The following is a 16,107-nucleotide window of genomic DNA, read 5'->3' as shown; positions in this document are numbered from 1 at the left end:
TATTCTGATTCATTTCGATTTCAAAGAAAAAAAAAAATTACCTTCCAAAGCATCATAAAATTGTCCCTTCTTCCAGACTCTACTTCTCTCTTGTAGTAGTACAGCAGACCTTTCCAGGTGAGCAGATCACAGAGTCCGAAATGAGCTTCCTCAATCAAGCAAAGTACCTGAACATGACTCTGTCATCATAAAAGCGCCCCTGTAATAAAGAAATTAAATCCGAAATCAAGAGGGCAGTTGCCTACTGAAATACAAGAAGTCATCAATTTTAACCTAGCAACACATTAAAGGCTGCATCTATACAAGTACGATTCTAGAAATGCTCACCAGATTACGTTTTAAGAAGGAACTGTGCCTCAGGTTCCGCCGAGATCTTAACTCGGATGGCAGGATTCAGAGTCCGGAGTGCGGACTGATGGCGCACGGAGGGTCCATATACTGTGGATCCCTCAGTGATCTTCCGCGTATTCAAACCACCAGCGTGTGACTCCCCTGTCCCCGTGACCTCATTGCTCTGCTCTCTCCTCTGTGCAGCCGAGCCCGACTCACGGTAAAGTGAAAAAAAATATGCCCTCAACGTGAGATTTAGTCTGGAGCGAGGATAGATGTTACCTTTTTATCATTGAACAGGATGTATGTGATGTGGCGACTAGGTTCAATTTTGTATCCTCTTTAAAAGATTAAGGACTGGGGTGAGCGTGATTTACCAGCTAAGAACCCGACGTGCGCACCGTTTAAGCTGCATAGACTCGGTCGTTTAACTCTTCTCCATTAGTAGGGTTAAGGTTAAAGAAAAAAACATTGCTGACTTCTTTTTTTTTTGCCAGCCGCTAGCGCTGATTAGCAAGGTTTGTATTTCATGTTTTGCAAGTTGCATCCATTTTAAGAAAAACAAGTCGCGTTAAAGACAGGAAATGAATACTTGCATTTAATTAAGTCTAGCCGTAGGCGGTTGTCCATAATGACCAGTACTGTTCAAGAAGACAGAACAAAGAAGGCACCGCTGGGATTCGAACCCAGGATCTCCTGTTTACTAGACAGGCGCTTTAACCAACTAAGCCACAGTGCCCCGTGAGTGTTGTCCTTTTGCAGCCACTTGGACACACCTTTAGAAAAACATTTTGTTAGGCATTCTGCCTCAGCCTAAACACCTATAGCTTGCAAAGCGCATGCTATTAGACAGGCACCTCTGCAAGACCTTAAGAGTCTCTTAAACTAGTGATAGTAAGGTGTTCCCAATGGGTGATGTTCGGCTTTCAAATCATCTCTCCGTGGAAGCACCGAGATGCAGCTGTTTAAGGCTTAGAAGCAGCTGACTGTTTCACTACCTAGCTGATCACTGTCAGTCAGGGAGCTTAGAGGTGAAAAGCCTGTCTGAGAGACAATTCGCCGTCGATCAGTTCAATATGTTCCGTACCAGCTCGGCGCACCCGAGATCATCTTGGTAGCCGTGTAGCTCAGATGAGTGAGAGCTTGTGTGTATTTACCACCGTGATTGGATGCCGGCCCTTCTCAGGTCACAGTAAACCTTCTGCTCAAAAAAAGTGAGGTAAAACCTCACTCTGCACAGTAAAACCTAAAAAAGTGAGGTTTTATTTAATCTCTGACCAAGGGAAACGTTTCATTTTTTCAAAGAAATGTTTGTTAAAAAATAAAGTCATAGTTCCATGGGATTCAATCATAGACCGTGTGACATGGAAGTCAGGAACCTAACCCACTAAAGCACTACAGAAACATTATCGACAGACAATGTACAGCGTGTACTATTCTTGTGTTGCGGTACATGAATATAATTATATCGTTATTAATTTCTAATTTATAACTTTATTAACTTTATAAATTAACTTTATAAATTTATTAACGTTATTAATTAATTTCACGACGCACAGACAGAGCGTGGGGAGCCGCCGCCTGCAAACACAGCTCCAGGCAGGACTCCGCTCTGCAGGAGCCGCAGAGCAGAGGAGATGGGGGCAGCTTAGCTCCTGTGCAGAGACCTGAGCTGCTGTTGCTGCGGACGCTGTCTTTTCTGCACTCGGGGTAGGAGTGAATGTTGAGTTGCCCTTAGAAATGAAGCAGAGCACTTCAACGGCACGGGTGTGTGTGTGTGCGCCCTGGTGATTCTGGGAGACAGATCGAACCTGGGCTAAAAGAGAGGAGGCTTAGCCCTCTTCCATTTACTAGTTCAAAGTTGTACAACCCATTTGTATCTGCTAGGCGGCGCAGTCGTCGTGCACAAAGAACGCTTTGAAAAGCGTCAAAGGCAAGTCATTCTGAGTTGGTTGTTTGTGTTTTCCGTTCAGACGCGAAATGCTGAAATGATCTCTCGGCTCCTCGGTTGTCATTTCTGCTCCGTAAAGGAATCACAGCACGCGTCGGCTTCCAGCACGGTGGGTCGGGACACGATGCCGGGGGGTCGGAGAGAGCGATGTCTTCCTCATTAGTATAGGACCTGTCACCTGTCCCCACCTGTCACGCGGGAGACAGGGGTACATCAGGACGCGCATTGAAGTGAAAGCAGGATGCGCTGCGACATGCACTGTGCAGATCCCGCCACACTAAGAGGTGAGTGGGTCTGTTCGATAACAGCGCTAGGCGAATCCCCAATCCCCTTTTGTGCGTGGCGACAAAAGAAGTCTGAAGTCCGTTTCCACCCGGGGACCTTTCGCGTGTGAGGCGAACGTGATAACCACTACACTACGGAAACAGTGGTCAGATGTGCCCAGCGGCCCAGTGCTGAGCTTCGCCAATGCGATTCAGCGGCTTCCAGTGCCTTTATTGGTGTGCGCTGATGGACCGTGCTCTCTCTCCAGAGTCCAGCACGCCTGTCATGGACGGAGCAGGAAAGGCGGCGCCACATTCTACAGCCCTCTCCACGCAATCGACGAAATCGGGCTACTGAAGTGGAGAAAATCGCCTCTCCAGAAAGTGCAAATATCATCTTGGAGAGTATAAATCCTATTGCCAAAGGTCAGCCCTGTCTACCAGAGTAACCCTCCCACCTCCTGCAGCGATGGTCAGCTCGTCTCACACGCGAGAAGTTTCGGCTGGAAACAAGCGCCCCCTCTTCTCGCACGTTTTGCACGTTCGAGTAGTTTTAATGCGGCTCCTTCGTACACGGTGCTGATCTTTTGGAAAGCAGGAGGCAAAATTAACACGTTCTCATACCGGGAGTCGAACCCGGGCCGCCTGGGTGAAAGCCAGGAATCCTAACCGCTAGACCATATGGGAGCACGCAACCCTGCTGTTCCGGGCATCATGCAAGCAAACCACAGAAATATTAGAAAACACGCAAGAGAGTTGTCACTCAGAGTGTCGAAGGGTCGATGTATACTGGGGCTCAGTTGAAATGCAACGTCAGGACTTTTCCGAATTATGTCACACGAAGAGAGCACAGCCTTTTCCGCCCTGCCACGTGTGTATCGGTAACTCGCCGTGATCGTATAGTGGTCAGTACTTTGCGTTGTGGCCGCAACAACCCCAGTTCGAATCCGGGTCACGGCAGAATAGGGGCGTCTGCTTTTACTACTTGCACGAATGAAGGCAAAAAAAAGCCAATCGATGTGAACGAACGGCGCTTTACAGAGGAGTACTGCCTGACTGGATCGTTGATGAACGACAGAGGCCACTCTGACCTCTTCTCGGGTTTCTTCAATTACTTACTAAGGATCTTCTTCACATTCGCCCATGCAGGGGAAGCCAGTTACACCAAAGCAAACGTAGGAAAGTGCAATTCAAGCAGAGACCAGGAGGGACTTGTTTACACCGAGAGTGGTCGGAGAATGGAACAATGCGCCCAGCCCTGTTGGTGGAGCCGATTCTTGATGAGATCTTGGGCTCACTAAGAAGCCCCCGCTGGATGCTAATCTTTCTGCTGTTCTTGCAGGTCCTGCGCTGCTTTTGAGCCGACAAGGCTCGTCCTGGTCTGTCGGCACAACCCAATTGCAAATGATCGGCTCCGTGTACAGACGGAACGTGCGTTTGGTACAAGACTGCATGAAGGCACCGGAAATACATTGGGAACAAATGACCGGTCGCTCAATACCTCTGTGAAGTACAGGAGCATGCAGAACGAGGCTGTTTCCGCCCGGTCTCGAACCGGGGACCTTTCGCGTGTTAGGCGAACGTGATAGCCGCTACACTACGGAAACCTGCAGGGACAGTTGCTGGTGTCTCGCTTGCGTTTCCGGCTGAGAAAGGGAAGCGTCACTTTAGGCAGGGGGCGCTGGAGAGAGGAACAAAGGGCGCGATGAAACAAAATACCGAAACCCTGGATCTTTAGATCTTCAGTCTAACGCTCTCCCAACTGAGCTATTTCGGCGGTGGACAGAGCGCACAGCCACCTGCTCCAGCCTTCCTGTGTTGCGGCATGAGCGCACCAAGAGGAGCGGGAGAGTGTTGCAGGAACGTCACTCAGAAGGAAAGCCACCCAGCTGCGCCCTCTGAGCTCTGTCCAGCGCATCTTCCTCGCATGGACTCCTGCCTGCGACGGGCAGGAAACAATTAGCAAGAACAGAACAACACCCCATGGGTGTCTCATGACCACACCTTAGGTTGTGACACGTGCAGGTGTGAGGGGTTGCCGGGCTACTTTGGAGCAGAGCTTGGGCGGAGGGGGGGCGGGAAAGCAGACAAAGAGGTGACACCTCAAGGTCTGCACGATCACAGCTCTCCGCCGCCCCAGGCTTCCGCTCGATAAGCTGCTGGACACACCCGCCCCTCCTCACACAGACCGTGGAAAAGCCCCCGAGTGGGAGGGCTCTCTCTTCCTCCCAGGAGCTCTTGGACACGACGCACAGACAGGGTGCGGGGAGCTGCCGCCTGCAAACACGGCTCCAGGCAGGACTCCGCTCCGCAGGAGCCGCAGAGCAGAGCAGAGGAGATGGGGGCAGCTTAGCTCCTGTGCAGAGACCTGAGCTGCTGCTGCTGCAGACGCTGTCTTTTCTGCACTCGGGGTAGGAGTGAATGTTGAGTTGCCCTTAGAAATGAAGCAGAGCACTTCAACGGCACAGGTGTGTGTGTGTGCGTGCGCCCTGGTGATTCTGGGAGACAGATCGAACCTGGGCTAAAAGAGAGGAGGCTTAGCCCTCTTCCATTTGCTACTTCAAAGTTGTACAACCCATTTGTATCTGCTAGGCGGCGCAGTCGTCGTGCACAAAGAACGCTTTGAAAAGCGTCCAAAGCAAGTCATTCCGAGTTGGTCGTTTGTGTTTTCCACTAATGTAAGAGCTATTTCAAGTGCGACGTGGTGCGGCTTTTCAAATGCTTGTGGGCATTTCTCTGTTGTTGATTCTTTTTTTGTCTGTAACAAAGTGGCATTTTCATGTCCGGACGGGGAGACTTTATCATTCCGACATGAAGCCACCCTTAAGTCCTCTGAGGCGTGTCTGTCTGCAAGGCTTGTATTTTGGAAATGTTTTTTTGAAACGGAAAACGACTTTGAAATAGGCTTCCGCCGGCGTCTCGCGATCCAGGTAAGATTGTAGCAAGAACGCAGCGGCTGTGGGGCTTGCTGTAGTCGTGGCCGAGTGGTTAAGGCGATGGCCTAGAAATCCATTGGGATCTCCCCGCGCAGGTTCGAATCCTGCCGACTACGTTATCTGCCTCCAGTCGGTGTGTTTCGGCGCAAGCAAAGAAGTGCGCCTCTTTGCTGTTCCTGGTGGTTTTAAAACGCCCAATCGCTTGTACCCGCTGCCTTGGAAATAAGTTCTTCAGCATCCGCGAATGGCATTTTGCAGCTGGAAGCAGATGTCGATGCACTTTGCACAGAGCACCAAAAAAGCGTCTTTTTTGAAGGCCCAGGCACTGAGCATTGGTGGTTCAGTGGTAGCATTCTCGCCTGCCATGCGGGAGGCTCGGGTTCGATTCCCGGCCAATGCAGTGGCTTTTGCAGCGAGCGGCTCCATCACTTGCATCCCCTTGCAACTCGCAACTGAAAACCCACTGAAGCTAAGCAGGTGTGAGCCAGGTCAGTACCCGAATAAGGGTGAGCTACAGGGAAAAACAAAGCTTCCAGCTGGAAGCGGTGTTAATGGTGCCGGCGGGGGGGCGCTCACCCTGAGGTCTGTGCGGGTCCCAATGCCCCAGTATAGTGACGGAGTTGCTGTGTTGTAAAAGGGCGCTGTCTTTTGGATGAGATGTAAAACCGAGGTCACAGCGTTCTGTGGTCATTCAAAATGACCACCAAAACCTTTGACAAAAGCTCTTGGTAATTGATGGTCTTCAATAATGCTTCTCCTTTAGGTACATTTTAAATCAGCTGAAAAATGCTGTGAAATGGGGGGGCACTTCAGGCCAGTGTAGGATTTGGGTTACAAGAACCATGAAACTGCACGAGAAAGCCCGTACACTGAATTACACGGCTTTCTATTCAAAGGAGGACAAAAGAAATTCCCTGAGTTTGATTTTTTGCAGCACAGAGAGGAGCACTGTCGTGAGGCTGGTTAGCTCAGTTGGTTAGAGTGTGGTGCTAATAACGCCAAGGTCGCGGGTTCGAGCCCCGTACGGGCCAGGTCCTTTTCTCCTCTTACCAAAGCTGTTAGGTTCCTTTCCGTGGTGAGAGGGGTTGTCATGCAACGCTGCCACATAGTGCCGACAGACAAGAGTGTTGCGTGAGAAGAGAAAAGTGTTTGAAGATTTAAGAGTGTCTTAGGTGGAGCCAAAATCAAGTGTCACAAATGCAAGTGGTTGGATTTCCAATGTTTAATATGGTAAATCCTTAAGTTTCTTGGCGGTATCCTTTACAGTCCTCTGTTCGGTCGACAAGGGACTGAAGGGGGCAGCTTTCCTCACACATACAGTGCAATGTACTGTAGTGTTCCCCTTCATTGAATTCGCAGTTCTGCATCAGACCTCTAACTCGTTTCCTTAGCTTGGATTTAAGCCACGAAGCAGGCTTCTACTGTATAAGGAATCACAAACTATTTGAGAGGCCACCATCCCAGGGGGAACTGACAAAGTCTATCCCTAAACACCTAGCGCGGTCTCTCGAGAGACTGTCAAAAATCGCTTTCTCCGTTTGCGTTGCAAGTAAGTGAAAACGCGGTCTCAACCCAGAGCCACTTGGCAGCAGCGACACGTAAATACCGTTACTGTTACTGCTCGATACCGACGTTAGCCTACTATACCATGTTCAGCCACCGCTAGAAAATGCACGGCTCTAGAACCGGAGCAAACGACAGGAGGGCCAACGCCGAACGGGCACACGTGTCAGACATGGAGCGCGACGAGAATGGGATTCGAACCCATGCGTGCAGAGCACAATGGATTAGCAGTCCATCGCCTTAACCACTCGGCCACCTCGTCGAGGGATCTGCGCTGTCCGGACATGGGTTGGCGCGCTCCAGATGATCTTTTTCTTTTTTTTCCCCCGTACTCGAGGGTCATTTTCCTGTTCCACATGCGATTTCAACATTTTCCTTGGGAGATGTCAAGCCAGCAAGCCACTGCTGTGGTTCAGTGGCCAGTGTGGAGTTCAGTGGCCCTGTTGTACACAGAAAGCACATTGAGCTCCTTGGACATGAAAAGTTCCAGATAAAAGCCATTTGTCACCCTTTCTCTTGGTGTTGATGTTGCTATTATATGTAAAGGTGGCAACTTGCTCAGCGAGCAGGCGGAGCACACACCGAATGCAGATGTGTCTGAGTGGTGTGTCCAAGTGGCTGTCAAAGGACAGCTCTCCTGGGGCGCCGTGGCTTAGTTGCTTAAGGTGCCTGTCTAGTACACAGGAGACCCTGGCTCCGAATCCCAGCGGTGCCTTTTTTGTTCTGTCTTCTCGAACAGAACTGGTCATTATGGACAACCGCCTACGGCTAGACTTAATTAAATGCAAGCATTCATTTCCTGTCTTGAACAACTTGTTTTTCTTATAATGGATGCAACTTGCAAAACATGAAATACAAACCTTGCTAATCAGCACTCGTGGCTGGCAAAAAAAAAAAGAAGTCAGCAATGTTTTTTTCTTTAACCTTAACCCTTCTAATGGAGAAGAGTTAAACGACCGAGTCTATGCAGCTTAAACGGTGCGCACGTCGGGTTCTTAGCTGAAAGGGTGGTAAATCACGCTCACCCCAGTCCTTAATCTTTTAAAGAGGATACAAAATTGAACCTAGTCGCCACATCACATACATCCTGTTCAACGATAAAAAGGTAACGTCTATCCTCACTCCAGAGTCAATCTCACGTTGAGGGCATATTTTTTTCCACTTTACCATGAGTCGGGCTCGGCTGCACAGAGGCGAGAGCAGAGCAATGAGGTCACGGGGACAGGGGAGTCACACGCTGGCTGTTTGAACACGCGGAAGATCACTGAGGGATCCACAGTATGTGGACCCTCCGTGCGCCATCAGTCCGCACTCCGGACTCTGAATCCTGCCATCCGAGTTAAGATCTCGGCGGAACCTGAGGCGCAGTTCCTTCTTAAAACGTAATCTGGTGAGCATTTCTAGAATCGTACTTGTATAGATGCAGCCTTTAATGTGTTGCTAGGTTAAAATTGATGACTTCTTGAACTTCAGTAGGCAACTGCCCTCTTGATTTCGGATTTAATTTCTTTATTACAGGGGCACTTTTATGAAGACAGAGTCATGTTCAGGTACTTTGCTTGATGGAGGAAGCTCATTTCGGACTCTGTGACCTGCTCACCTGGAAAGGTCTGCTGTACTACTACAAGAGAGAAGTAGAGTCTGGAAGAAGGGACAATTTTATGATGCTTTGGAAGATAATGTTTTTTTTTTCTTTGAAATCGAAATGAATCAGAATATCAGTGCAAAAGACAGACTCTTGGTTTGGTTTAAAGAGATATGGTTTTAAAACAGACAAAATGTAGAAAACAGGTGTTTCTCACTTTTGGAAAAGAATGGACCGGGGATAATATTTTACTAGTTGCAGTGCTGATCTCACTGGGTTACAGTCCTGCAGTGTCACACCGGGGCCAGTGGCGCAATGGATAACGCGTCTGACTACGGATCAGGAGATTGCAGGTTCGACTCCTGCCTGGCTCGGGTCGTTTTTAAACGCATCGGGCTACTCCCTAATTAGTCTGTGCTACTTACTGCATTGTAATCGTACCCAGTAAGAGATTTCCTTCATGTAAATGAACTGCACCTGACAGCTTTAGAAAAACACCTGGCCTCAGTACGGTGCTGAGAGCTCAGCGTTGCTGTTCTAATTAGCACGCACTGCATCGGCTATGAGCCTGAACTTTTCAATTATTCCGATCAGTAAGTCAACACGTAGTCCACATGAACGGTAGAAATATTCTCTTGTCTGTCTCTTGTTTGTATAGAACTGAATGTCCCTGACAATGTACTGTTAGTTTTAATTGAAGAACGGCATTTGTGTTCAAATATACCAGACAAGTTTATGTAACTGCTCATGCGACACTCAGATGTAATTAGTCAAGAAATAAAGTCGAACAACAGCTGCGGGTTTGATTCTGAATGTATGAGATTGCAGTGCCTTTTACTTCCATTGACAAATGATAGAGATTCGAAGAGAGATCCTTCAGACCAGCAAGCAAACCCACGGCTATTTCGGTTTTCTATCTAGGCAACGTTGGTGTTTGCAATAGCATACGTTGGTGCCGTAGGCTTTGGGAGGAAAACCTGCAGGATGGAAAGGTGATCTATAGCCTCATCTCTAGAGATGTTTTGTTGCTGTGGCATGTGTGTGACCCATATTAAAAAAAAAATATCGAAGCTGCCTCTAAATCTGCAAATGAAGATGAGTCGATATACCACTTGTTTTTCGTATAACTAGACATATATTCATTTGTTACTGATTTCATTCATTGAGCACGGGTACAATAGAGGTACAGCAATTCACTGTTTGACATGTCTGGTACAGAACCTACAGAACCTAGCAATTAAAAAAAGGGGTGAAACTGTCTTTAGACTCAGCATACAGTACCGAGGCCACCCATGACCAAATAAAGGCTAACCTCGATAATCAGCCTAAAGAACGCAGACTACAGCAAAACGACTGACTTTGAAAAGGGAATGAACGTCCGGAAGGAGTAGTGGAACTAGCTTGAGATGCTTCTCCGGACCCCTAACTAAAAGCCACCGAGAACCAGCAGCGGCGTCGACTCCTTTCGAACCGGGATCCTTCCGCAGCCACGCAGTTCGTGGTGTCCTAACCCTCCCGTATCTGATTTTGGACCATGCACATCAGGGGAGAGCACGAACGCAGTCCCCCATTACCAGAAATTATGCAGTCGAGATTCCCACATTTGGGGAATTCGCAGGGGTCAGCACAGCCGGAGTGCAACGGCCGAGCCTCGCCCTGGGTGAACCGATTCGATTTCGATTTTTAAGAACTTTATTTTCTTTTCACAAAAAAATACAGGACATCACAAATCAGAAAGCTTTACATTAATATACATACTTAAAACAGTATATATGATCACATCTCATTACATTTTGACACGGTAACAGTTACATAGCAACAATTTTCTTTTTTTCTGGTGCAAATCACATTCTTTACTTAAACATGATAATGTTTTTCACAGTTTCTTGAGATATTGACCTATGCTCTCTATTTCCCACAGATTTTCTGCTTCCTCCCTCCCTTCTCTCCACAGATCTCTGAGGTAATAGTTCTCTCGGGTGATGAACAGGGCCAGGCTACCTGCTGCCTTGACTGGGACCTCGATGCCTTTGAACAGCCCCATGTTCCTCACTCTCCACAGGGCGTCTTTCCCACTGTTCACCACGGCCCAGATCCTGTCAAACACGTCGGGAGGAAGTTTGACAGGAGAGATGCCGTATATGACGAAAGCAGCGGTCAGGGTAAATTGGGGCAAGAGAGCCTGCAACCAATCTTCAAACTGTGCCCAGAAGGCCTTAGCAAAAAAACAGGACCACAGGAGATGGGTCACAGTCTCCTCCTCGCCGCAGCCCACCCTAACGCAGCGAGGGCTGGGGGTGAGGCCCCTACGGTACAAGAAAGTTCGTACCGGTAAGCACTGGTGGAAGACACTCCAGGCTAAATCTCTGTTAATGTTGCACAGAAATTTAGAGGATGTGTGTCTCCACACCTTCCTTGTTTGGGCTGATGTTAAAATGCCCACAGGGGTCTGCCTATTGTTCTGGGGTGCAACGAAATCTTCCAGTTTTTGGACGCTGACATCTCGGAGGGGAATATGGCCAATTGGGTGAGATCTTAGAAAACTTTTAACTGTCCCATAAATTGCAGGGCATGTGTCAGAGAGTGGGACGTCCAGCTTGGGTCTGACACCCCACACTCTGAACTCCTCCCTACCTACCCAGAGCCTGGAAAAATAAGTCCAGGTACGCGCTGCAGGTGCTGTTGCAAAGCCTCTCAGCACAGAGGCCAGGAAAATGCACAGCAGCTTCGTAGCAATATCTGGGACAGACTTCCCCCCTGAGGGTAGCGGCCTGTACATTATTTCCCTTCTGAGTCTTTCCTGCTTCCCACCCCATAGAAATTGAAACATCAATCTCCTCAGCACCGCTGCAACACGGTGTGGGATTGGGAAGGTAGAAGCCAGAAAATTCAAGACAGGCAAGAGCTCGGCTTTGATGACCAGCACCTTCCCTGTCATGGTGAGGTCTCGGTCCTTCCATTGCATCAGTTTTTTGTTTAAGATTGGCAATTTGTTCTGCCAATTTACTGTTCCCATCTCTTCTCCAAAATACACCCCCAGGACCTTAATTCTCTTCTCTTGCAGCCTGAGATCATGTCCTTCTTTTGGCTCCCTCCAGTTCTGATAAAAAATCTCACTCTTAGATTTGTTAATTTTTGCGGATGAAGCCAAAGAGAAACGATCACAGCACTGCAGAGCTCTGCTAATTGAGGCATTGTCAGAGAGGAGCAGGGTGACGTCATCCATGTATAGAGATGTCTTTACCTCTCCTCCCCCACTTCCAGGCACTGGTATCCGATTAATGGCCTGATCCTGGCGCAAGGCACAGGCTAAGGGCTCCATAGCCAAAACGAATAACAAGGGGGATAATGGGCAGGCCTGCCTCACCTCTGAACAGACTTCAAAGGGGCGTGATCTATTGCCATTAACCATTACTCTGCTGTTGCTACCTGTGTACAGCAGGTTAATCCACTTTCTCATGATGGGGCCAAAATTCATGTGCTCAAGTACCGATGTTAAGTACTGCCGGTTTAGGCGGTCAAAGGCCTTTTCTAGGTCTACACCTAAAATGCACAGAGGGAGGGAGCGATCCTCTGAGTACAGACAAACATCCCTCAACAAGGCCAGGTTGTCGCTCATCAGGCGTCCTGCTATCCCACAAGTCTGTTCTTTCCCTACCAGTGAGGCCACTACATTTTGTAGGCGCAGGATCTTAGTGTCCACGCCTAAGAGGCTGAGGGGTCTCCAGTTCTTTATGTCATTCTTTGCTCCTTTCTTAAACAAGAGAGAGATAGTGCCTTCTCTTAAGGAGTCAGGCAGCAATTCTGTCTTATAGCTTTCCTCGAATAGGAGCAGTAGCGGATCCTGAAGCAGATCCCAAAAGGTGCAATAAAATTCTTTAGGGAGCCCGTCAGCACCCGGAGTTTTCCCCTTCTGTAAGCTCTCCATAGCCTGTCTCAGCTCTTCTACTGTCAAATCCCTCTCAAGTACTTCCCTATCTTCTTCACTCAAAACGTTTTCTAGCTTTGAGGTAAAAAAATGAATTTCTTCATCCTTTACCTCTGTAGAGCTGTACAGTCTTGAGTAGAAGGCCTCGGTGCAGGAGAGGATAGCACTCGGCTCTGTTCTCTCTCGTCCCTCCTCATCAACTACACTTTCCATGACAGACTTGGAGCCTACCACTTTCCTGAAAAAGAAGCGAGTACACTTCTCATTTTCTTCCAAGAACTGCACTCTGCTTCTTAACAGCACTCCTCGACTACTTTCTTCGGCTATGCTCCGGATGTCCTTTTTTAAAAGGGTGATATCCTCGAGCACATCGAAGCCACTGTGCAGCATCGTGTAGAGACGCTGCAGCTGCCTCTGTTTCCTGGCTAGCACTCCTCTCCGTCTGGCAGCAGCCTTCCTTCCCTCAGCCATGAAAAAGGCCTTTGTCCTCACCTTCACCTCCTCCCACCACTCTCCTACTGACCCGTACAGACACTGCAAGGACAGCCACTGTGATAGTTTCTCCTTGTAGCGGGATACAACCCCCTCGTTCTCTAGCAGCTTTGTGTTGAGTTTCCAGAGGCCTGGGCCAAAGACAGTCCCGCCCTGGAGTTCCACTCTACACCCTAAAGCCTGATGATCTGAGAAGAAGACAGGCTGAAGAGTGACCCCAACAACTTTCACTCTCTCTGAGACAAAGCAATAGTCAATTCTGGAGCTGCTATTCCTCCCTGACCATGTATATCCTGCTGTTGTGGGATATATACATCTATATGTGTCTGAGAGTTTAAAGTCTTGAACTAAGTTTTGCAGGGCCAGTGAGCTGGAATCCAATTTTATCGGAGAGCTAGACTGCCTGTCTGTGTGCTCTAAGATACAATTAAAATCCCCTCCCACTATCACGTCTGTGCTACTTAACAATAGGGGAGAGAGTGCCTTGAGTAGCTCCACCCTTCCTCCCACATCAGTAGGACAATACACATTGATTAGCCGCAGGTTAACGGTCCCCCATTCCACATTCACACACAGCAACCTGCCATCTATGACCCTCTGAATACTTTTCAATTTGAAAGCCCATCCTTTGAAAAGAATGGCCACGCCAGAGGCTCTGTTGTTATTGTCCCCTGACCAAACAGAAGGCCCTTTATCCCACCTATCTTCAAAGCTTTTATACCTCTCTTGATAGGCTAAAGCACACTCCTGCAACATCAACACATCTCCCTCTCTCTGCTGGAGGTAATCAAAGACAGACTGGCATTTCACTCTGTCATTGATACCTCTGGTGTTAAGAGAAATTATGTTTAGAGCCATATTACATAAGAAAGTGGAACCAGTCTTTACAAAACACATTTCTCTTCGGTCTCACCTGTTACCTTCTTCTTTTTCTTTTTCTTCTTACCAATTTCCTGCCAGCCATCCTCTGAATGAGCCTTCATCAGGGTGGCAGCAGTAAAAGCGTTCACGGAGTCCATTTCAAGGAAGGGGGTAGAGGGAGGGGTGGAGGGGTTCCAGCTGTCCCCATCGCCATGCTCTCCTTCCTCCTCGCTCGGGGAGAAAACAGAGTCATTTTTGCACTCCGGCTGTGCTGACCCCTGTGAATTCCCCAAATGTGGGAATCTCGACTGCATAATTTCTGGTAGTGGGGGACTGGGTTCGCGCTCTCCCCTGATGTGCTTGGTCCAAAATCAGATACGGGAGGGTTAGGACACCACGAGCTGCGTGGCTGCGGAAGGATCCCGGTTCGACAGGAGTGGACGCCGCTGCTGGTTCTCGCTGGCTTTTAGTTAGGGGTCCGGAGAAGCATCTCAAGCTAGTTCCACTACTCCTTCCGGACGTTCATTCCCTTTTCAAAGTCAGTCGTTTTGCTGTAGTCTGCGTTCTTTAGGCTGATTATCGAGGTTAGCCTTTATTTGGTCATGGGGGGCCTCGGTACTGTATGCTGAGTCTAAAGACAGTTTCACCCGTTTTCTGATTGCTGGGTTCTGTACCAGTGCAGACATGTCAAACAGTGAATGGCTGTACCTCTATTGTATCCATGCTCAATGAATGAAATTGGTAACAAATGAATATATGTCTAGTTATACGAAAAACGAGTGGTTTATCGACTCATCTTCATTTGCAGATTTAGAGGCAGCTTCGATATTCGTTTTACAGACGGGTTTTTTTTTTTGAATATGGGTCACACACATGCCACAGCAACAAAACATCTCTAGAGATGAGGCTATAGATCACCTTTCCATCCTGCAGGTTTTCCTCCCAAAGCCTACGGCACCAACGGCGACCCCTGCTGGCCGGGAGAGCAAAAGCTTACAGCACCTGGTATTCCCAGGCAGTCTCCCATCCAAGTACTAACCAGGCCCGACGCTGCTTAGCTTCCGAGATCAGACGAGATCGGGCATGTTCAGGGTGGTGTGGCCGTAAGCGAAACCCCTGGCGCCTGACTCGCTACTTGAAGCTGTGTGTGGCGGGGGTTCCGTGCCCCCCGAGCGGGACTGAAGGATCGTTCGTGTGCAACTCTTTGGAAAGGAGCTGCTTTCCAAATCGCATTGCGTGCCTGGATGTTGGCGAATGCGCTCCCTTGTGTTGGCTCGTCCTGCACTGGAGGAGGACAAACAATCTGCACGGAGGAGCACCAGGCAAGTCTTCAGTGCACAGCACTCTGGAAACATTTCGGGGCTGTCGCGTGTTTATTTCAGCACGTAAAGCGCACCGGTCCAACACGTCGGCCGGGCGCACGGCGCCTCCGCCCTCTTGCTGCCCCTGCAGCTGCTTCACTTTTCCCTTTAGTTGCCATCGATTTTTTTGTAGTGCTATACATATACGATTGAGGTATCTTAGAGTTCTCCTTCGAAGACCCAGCACTCTCTTTTCTTTTCCCAGTGTTACTCATATCGGACTTTTTAAACCTAAAAAAAAATCGTTTTTTTTTCTTTCAATTATAACTGAAGTTTAAACAACTAGTGTTAAGTCCTTATTTTTCTGTAGTCAAAAAAAGCAAAAATTAACATTCAGGTCATGAAAAACTCAAAAAAACTCCCCAACCACTAAACTTTACCTCCCACCTGAGCGCCATCTTGAACGCCCCTACCACCAGAGAATGCTCACGATTTCGGAAGCTGTCTCCGGGACGTGCTGATTCCACACATCCTGAATAAATCATGATATTGTTAGTTGTTGTAGCTAGACGTTCAAATGAGTTTCATGGCCAGATGGACTGTTTCCTCCAGCGGTATAATATTGCAGTGAGACAGCACGATGCCTGCAAGACTATGTCACGCTAAACGCCACAGATTGTGTTTGTCCGTTCGTGTCAGTCGTCCCGCAGCCACGGGAAGTGGGACACAAACATGCTGCAATGCTTTCAGGACGTTAGGATTTGTTTGTGCAACATCCGAGAAGAGTTCTTGTGGCTTGAATGTGAACTGTACGTGCCCGCCCCCTTTCCTCTGTAGTGCATGAGTTCCTCCCGGCATGCCCTTCGTCATTGTTCTGTCATCTTGTATTTAAAGGGT

The 16,107-nt window shown here is 48.5% G+C and overlaps 7 non-coding genes and 2 pseudogenes across 7 annotated transcripts; 3 read left to right on the top strand and 6 right to left on the bottom strand.

The window, feature by feature from the left end:
- Positions 1-995: 995 nt before the first annotated feature.
- trnat-agu (transfer RNA threonine (anticodon AGU)) lies at positions 996-1,069 on the bottom strand. Its single transcript has one exon. It is a non-coding gene; the product is annotated as a tRNA-Thr (tRNA).
- A 2,090-nt stretch (positions 1,070-3,159) lies between these two features.
- On the bottom strand, positions 3,160-3,231 carry trnae-uuc (transfer RNA glutamic acid (anticodon UUC)). The gene has a single exon. It is a non-coding gene; the product is annotated as a tRNA-Glu (tRNA).
- Positions 3,232-4,078: 847 nt separating this feature from the next.
- Positions 4,079-4,151, bottom strand: trnav-aac (transfer RNA valine (anticodon AAC)). The gene has a single exon. It is a non-coding gene; the product is annotated as a tRNA-Val (tRNA).
- A 2,286-nt stretch (positions 4,152-6,437) lies between these two features.
- Positions 6,438-6,511, top strand: trnai-aau (transfer RNA isoleucine (anticodon AAU)). Its single transcript has one exon. It is a non-coding gene; the product is annotated as a tRNA-Ile (tRNA).
- A 712-nt stretch (positions 6,512-7,223) lies between these two features.
- On the bottom strand, positions 7,224-7,305 carry trnas-gcu (transfer RNA serine (anticodon GCU)). Its single transcript has one exon. It is a non-coding gene; the product is annotated as a tRNA-Ser (tRNA).
- A 1,624-nt stretch (positions 7,306-8,929) lies between these two features.
- Positions 8,930-9,002, top strand: trnar-acg (transfer RNA arginine (anticodon ACG)). The gene has a single exon. It is a non-coding gene; the product is annotated as a tRNA-Arg (tRNA).
- A 1,168-nt stretch (positions 9,003-10,170) lies between these two features.
- LOC138233770 (U1 spliceosomal RNA) lies at positions 10,171-10,311 on the bottom strand (annotated as a pseudogene).
- A 3,771-nt stretch (positions 10,312-14,082) lies between these two features.
- Positions 14,083-14,263, top strand: LOC138233771 (U1 spliceosomal RNA; annotated as a pseudogene).
- A 636-nt stretch (positions 14,264-14,899) lies between these two features.
- LOC138233713 (5S ribosomal RNA) lies at positions 14,900-15,018 on the bottom strand. The gene has a single exon (XR_011187642.1). It is a non-coding gene; the product is annotated as a 5S ribosomal RNA (ribosomal RNA).
- Between the last annotated feature and the right edge of the window lie 1,089 nt (positions 15,019-16,107).

This window comes from Lepisosteus oculatus, unplaced genomic scaffold, assembly GCF_040954835.1.
Source record: "Lepisosteus oculatus isolate fLepOcu1 unplaced genomic scaffold, fLepOcu1.hap2 HAP2_SCAFFOLD_70, whole genome shotgun sequence".
NCBI classification, from domain to species: Eukaryota; Metazoa; Chordata; class Actinopteri; order Semionotiformes; family Lepisosteidae; genus Lepisosteus; species Lepisosteus oculatus.
This window is presented reverse-complemented; position numbering and strand designations above follow the sequence as displayed.